Source organism: Miscanthus floridulus, unplaced genomic scaffold, assembly GCF_019320115.1.
Source record: "Miscanthus floridulus cultivar M001 unplaced genomic scaffold, ASM1932011v1 fs_828_2_3, whole genome shotgun sequence".
NCBI classification, from domain to species: domain Eukaryota; kingdom Viridiplantae; phylum Streptophyta; class Magnoliopsida; order Poales; family Poaceae; genus Miscanthus; species Miscanthus floridulus.
The window spans coordinates 1-6,783 of NW_027097324.1; the positions used below are offsets into that span (position 1 = coordinate 1).

The window sequence follows — 6,783 nt, forward strand, 5'->3', positions numbered from 1 at the left end:
TCAAACTTAATCGCGCTTAACCGTGATGTAAACAACTCCAGAAGGTTCTAGAGGACACCACACCAAAGAAGACTACAAGAGGCTTCTAGGTAGGCCAGCTGGCCTGTGGGGCCACCTGTTAGCCTCTGCCTCACTACATCGGTTCTTCATTGCCTTAAAGATCTCATCTTCATCATTTATTCAAGTCAGTTTGATCCGAGGGTCATTGATGGTAGTGAACAAACATTATAAACCATTAATGTAACATGTATAAGGGCATGAATATAATCACTAACAAAGGTTTAGAGGTTTAAACTAATAAATTCCATAAGTTTTGGTAATCTATATTTTCTGTAGGGTTTATCCAAAAAACTGTCAAGGTGGACCGAGATGTTAGACTTAATCATGATTATCCACAGGATAAACAACACAAGAAGGTTCTAGAGGACTCCAAAGAACACCACACCGAAGCAGAGGGCGAGAGGCCGCCAGGTGGGGCCAATTGGTCCCACTCTCAGACCGGCCAGTCTGGGGCCCTACCTATCAGCCTTCACCTTGCTACATAGGTTCTCCACTGCCTTAAGGATTGCATCTATGCTGTTTATTCAAGTTAGTTTGATCCGAGGGCTCAGGATTGATGCTCCAGCCTATATATACCAGCCCCTACCACCCCCTAGGAAATAAGTCATCTGAGAAGATAGAAATCCTAATCATTCTTAGAGCTCCATATTCTAGGGCATAGCTATCTAGGCTAGGTCTAAAGGGAGGCAAGCAAGCAAGCTTAGATTCCTAGTCGTGTCAAGAGCGTGGCTTGGTATAGCTTTTGTACCCCTCTCTCTTTGTATCTCTCATTACTTTTATATGTTTGCTACAATTTTTATGACATTGTTCTTAATATCATTCATGTTCCTAGTTATAATGTTCATAGTCTACTTTGATTATATGCTCACTATAGTTAGATTATCATCATGTTCAAGCATAAGTTCATATAGCGCTCACTCTAAGGTACCATGGGTGAGTGGTTGACATTGTGTAAGTGCGGTGCTTATACGTTGTTTACATGTGGATGCACCCTATATTTTGGGCCATGTAGTAGATCACGGATGTGACACACCCGTATGTGTAGATATGAAGTTGATATTAACCATGATTATTAAGTGTAATTGCACTAATCAACGTATGCTTTGACTTGTAATTAAGAATGACTTAGGAATTATTCCTCTAATATTCTACTTAGTCATGCTAATGCCATACAAAGGAGTACTCTAAGTAATTAATTATCATTTATCATTACTTATCATATACATTTATCTCTTGATTTACCCCTGTTATGAGTAGAAGTTTGGTTATGGTTTATTTCTCCATCATACATATAAGTTATCAATATATTCCAACTACCCATCCTTCCCTGTGGTAAAAATATAAATAACAATACCTAAAATACTCCCGGGTAAAGTGCTACAATGGTATATTATTTGTGCGCTTGCAGATTCTTTTCATTTATATATATTCTTTCTAGTCACATGCAATATTAAAGTACTTCTTAGTGTCATTTTAGAAGTGGCACTAGGTAGTATCAACAAGCATTTTTGGCACCATAGATAGGGATGACAACTTAGTAAAAGTGATGCTAAGGAATGTCAACAACATAGGGTGACTACTTAAAACAAGTGACATGTTAATAAATACCAACAAGCATTTTTGGTGCCGTTATCGGGGAAGGTAGCTAGGCAAGAAGGAAATATTAATAAACTTGTACTTACTGATGTGATCGAGATAAACCATTGACCTCTGCTCAAACAGACTTACCCTTATTTTGTCTACTTGTGTATCTTATATAGGGTAATGTATGACCAATTTTGACCTTCCGACAAACTACATTAATGATCCAAAAGCATTACTTAAGAGAACTAAGGCTAAACTTAAGAAAGTTTTAGCTTTAGAGTCAGAAGACAACCAGATTAGGTGAAGCTTAACACTAGAATTTGAAGCTATAGCTGACAAGACTCTCCATGAATTCTCTGCTTCAACTACGGCCAACATCCATACTAGACCAATAGTGAATGTTGGAGGCAATGGATTTGAGCTCAAGCCAACTCTTATTAAAATGGTGCAAGCAAGCCAGTTTTATGGGAAGGCACATGAAGATGCAATTGCTTATCTCCAACACTTTCTGAAGATCTATAGCACTTTCACCACCAAAGGAGTGACCAGAGACACCATACTACTTCGCCTCTTCCCATTCTCACTCTTGGGGAAGGTGAAGCAATGGTTCTATGCTAACAAAGATAGAAACACTACATGGAATAACTGCTCCATGGCCTTACTAACAAAGTTCTTTCCCATAGGCAAGACCAATGCTCTACGTGGGAAAATTTCAAGCTTTTAGCAGCAATATGATGAATATGTCCCTGAGGCATGGGAACACTTCCAAGACTACGTATCAGAATGTCCTCATCATGGGATGAAGAATTGGCTACTCATGCAGACTTTCTACCATGGGTTGACCAACAGAACCCATGAGACAATGGATGCTGCTGCTGGAGGTGCATTCCTACCACTCACAATTCTAGCTACAACAGCTCTCGTGGAGAAAATGGCCTCCAATCAAGGCTGGAATGAAGAATGCCTTCATACCTGCAAGAGAGGTGGAGGTATGCATCAACTCAAGGAGGTAGACATGTTGTCTGCCAAGATGGACCTACTTATCAAGAAGTTCGAGGACCAAGCTCATGAGAAGTAAGAAGTCATGCACATTCATGATTCCCGCATAATATGTGAAGAGCGTGGAAACACTGGACATTTAGGGAACTGCCCTGAAAGTCATGAGTATGTGAAATTCATCAACAACAACAATTTTCATCCTCAATAGAATCAAGGATGGAATCAGCAACAGAGGCTAAACTACCAAGGTAATTACCAAGATAACTATCAAGGTAATAATAATTTCAATAATCAACCACCTATGAGAGAATTAATTTCTAGCCAAGCTACAATTATGGAGCGTTTATCTAGAAAACTAGATTCCAATGATAAGATCTTAGAAAACATAAACAATAGAATGGATAGCTTCTCCTCTGCCATTAAGAACCAATATAGCTTTAATAAAATGATAGAATCATAAATAGCTTAGCTGGCGGTGGCTGTTCCTTCGACCGACAAAGGTAAGATTCTAGGGCAACCAGAAGATCTAGAAACTACAAATCTTGTTGATATTCACAATGTAGCTTACTACTATATGGAGCCATCAACAGGAAGGTGGATACATTATTCCTTGCCTAAGAAGAAGAGCGATCTAGAAGACCTGTCATCCCCATCGCCATTAGACGTCACATATTCCAAGAAGCTATCTTTGACTTTGAAGCAAGTGTCAACATCATGCCTAAGGTAATATATGATAAAATTAATGGAGATACTTTGTTGTACACAAACATGTGTTTGCAGCATGTAGATCAGTCACTATGCTATCCCAAGGGAGTTCTTGAAGATGCCATTGTTCGAGTGGGACAATCATATGTTCCCGTAGACTTTGTGGTTTTGGAAACAGGTGTAGATGCAAGGGCACCCATTATCCTAGGCTGACCCTTCCTAAGCATAGCAAAAGCCATGATCTACTTCACAATCAAGGATAAAAATGAGAAATTCAATTTCAAGAATCATATCTTGCAATCCCCTAGTCATTCACAAAAGGCGTACATGCCTAAAGACACCATAGTGAGCAAAAAGAAGAACAACAGGAGGAGGAAGAAGAACAGGACTAAGCAGCCACAAGACAAAGCAGACAATATAATCAACACACTCCGATCAGAGTACGACCACCTACTCACTTCACCATATCTTACCAAGAAGGATGATCTAGGCGTATCCACGATCGAGTGTACCATTGGACAAAGAATCTTCCACAAGATCTTCTGTGATATTGGATCGGGTGTCAATATAATGTCCAAGGTAATGTATGAATACTTATTTGGTGACGAACCTTTGTTGCCTACATATATGCAATTGCAGATGGCGAACCAATCAATTCAATTTCTAGAGGGAATAGCTAAAGATGTCATAATAAGAATACATGATCAATATGCCCCAACCGACTTCATGGTTTTGGACATGGGAGAAGAAGAAGATGATACACCAATCATCCTTGAAAAGCCATTCGATAACACCACCAACGCAATCATCTATGTCGGATCTAGACAAGTCCACTTCCAATTCCCTGGAGAAAAGGTACGATGCTATTTCAATAGTTATACTACTTATGAGCTGCCAAAGAAGACTCACTTCAAGAGGAGACATCGACCATCCCAACGCCAAAAGAATCAACCCCCAAAGAACGGATGGGAGGAAGATGAAGAGCCTATAAAAGATGGATGTACTCCGCCTAAGTCAAATCCACAGACCAAGTAGGTGTAGAAAGAAAAGGTGACATCAAAATCACCATCACAAGAGGTGCAACCATCAAGGTCTCCATCTTCGAGACCGACAGATGCACCCAAGGTATGAACAAGATAGGAGAAAAGTCCTATCCGGAGGACTTAAAATTCCAAACCCTCACCGTGAGGTAATAACGGTAGTTATCCATATTTACTTCCTAGCATTGCATGAATTCTTTTCACTTTAGCATACTTACTTTTCTGCATTAGCATTACATTTAGAAAAGAAAGATAAAAAGTTTCATGACTACATTTCATCATCACATTACAAAATCCTAAGCCCCATGTGAATAAATCTATGGTGTAAATACCCATGGGAATATTCATCGTGGTGGCATAAAAATAAAAATAAATACCATGCATATAATTATATAAGAAAAATCCAAAAAAATAATAGACAGATAGCCTGCTAAAATTATGTCAATTCAAAAATCTTTTAAAACTTCAAGAATGACTAATCTCCGAATGGCTAACCACTAACCCTTTATTCTCATCCGTTCCACGAGTTTTGTTGTTCTTGTTAAAGTTTTTGCAGATTGATCACGAGCAAGTTCACTCGGTCGATTTTATCTCGTTCCACCAGGAGTTTCCTATGGATGAGAAGGATAACTGTTGGCAACACCACTCTAAGAAAGACTATGATAACATCCAGCTTGGGGAAGAGCATCCCCATGTATCTAGATAAGTGTTTCTTTCCCTATGGTTTTACTATTTCTAAGTTTGTTATATAGTTTGCTTTATAAAAACATGCATAACTAAAAACAAAATAAAAATTTATCTTTATAGTAGATTTCTATATTAGTAAGGTGTGATCTTAAAAATGAAAACCAAATAAAAAGTATGTGTATCTAGATTGCTTTTGTTTCAGAGATAAATAAAAGGACTCTGAAGATAATCTCCTGAAATGAAAATGATGAATAGTTGTTCTATTGTAATTTCTTTTAAGTACCTAGTTTTCAGCCTTGAATTCTCCTGAGCTTTGGATAAGACTATTTTGATATAAGAATTTACTTTGAACTTGAAACTCATGGGTAGCATATGCTTGATCTAAGTATAGGTAATTGGCGGATATGATATGAGAAGGTCTGAGCTGTTGTTTATCTTGTTCCAAGTGATACTAAGTTCTGGAGATTTATCTTTTGAAAAGCATAAAAATGTTACATGATGAGCTTATGTATGACAAAGCTTGAATCCCTACTAGAGCCATATATGATATTTAGGCTAGGAAAACTTCCACTCTTATATGCTGCTTGTTTTGCATTGAGTTTAGTCAAGCTTTGTTGACCCTCTCTTAAAATCAAGATCACATACACACCACCCACATATGCACTACTCCTACACTAGGGGCACGCGCAAAAATATGTCTTCCATCTAGATCCACCCAAAAATGTTTTACTCCTACACTAGGAGTGAGCACCAAAAATATGCTTGATAGGATATCCACCAAATAAATTCTCCAAGTTCTTGTTGCCATCTTTCAAAAGTTTTGTTGCAGAAAAGAAGCATGGGGCTATGCAAAAGTTATTCATAAAAACATATGAAAAAAATGGACAAGTGTCTAAGATATTGAAAACAATGGGTACTCAGATGCCCGCCTGAAAAAAAAGAGAAAAAGATGAATATGATAGCCCATGTTTTCTTGCAAAGTTATTTCCAATTTCAAAAGAGAGATAAGTTTTCAATGAGCATAGTAGAATTAGGTTAGCCACATATATATCCACCATACATTCACACATGCACATCTTGATTTGATTGTATGACTCAACTCTCTTTGGATCTAGGGTTTGACTTTACAATATGTGTATTGCAACTATGCTCTTTCATGTTTTTTCCACTCCTATGAGCTCCACATAAGCCTTAGTTGTAGGAAGAGGAAGGCATAACATCACTATTGCCTTGTTTAGGATCCACAAATACCACATATATTGAGAGACTTGAGAGTGTCATACAAAGGAAGCTCTGAGTTTTATTTTAAAAACCTATAAAAACTCTAGAATAATGGTTGAGCATAGAACTAGAGACATAGTGCTTGACTTGATCATTCTATCTTTCAATTGCTCAAGACCCAAGTGAAAGCTAAGAAGCCCCATGGTTGAAGGTAATATGGGTAAGTTTGAAAGTTAGATCCATTTATTCTAATCCGGAGAAGAATTCTTGTTTGAACGCATATGTACTTTTGAGGAGTGAAAGCATCGATGCAACTCCTGATCCATTTACTAAGTTTAGCTTTGCTAAGGGACTAGCAAAGGTTAAGCTTGGGGGAGTTTGTTGATGGTAGTTAATAAACATTATAAACCGTCAATATAACATGCATAAGGGCATAAATATAATCACCAACAAAGGTCTAAGGGTTTAAACTAACAAATTCCATGAG

At 37.8% G+C, this 6,783-nt stretch overlaps 1 non-coding gene across 1 annotated transcript; it reads right to left on the reverse strand.

The window, feature by feature from the left end:
- Nucleotides 1-2,336: 2,336 nt before the first annotated feature.
- On the reverse strand, nucleotides 2,337-2,445 carry LOC136533253 (small nucleolar RNA R71). The gene has a single exon (XR_010778416.1). It is a non-coding gene; the product is annotated as a small nucleolar RNA R71 (small nucleolar RNA).
- Nucleotides 2,446-6,783: the final 4,338 nt, after the last annotated feature.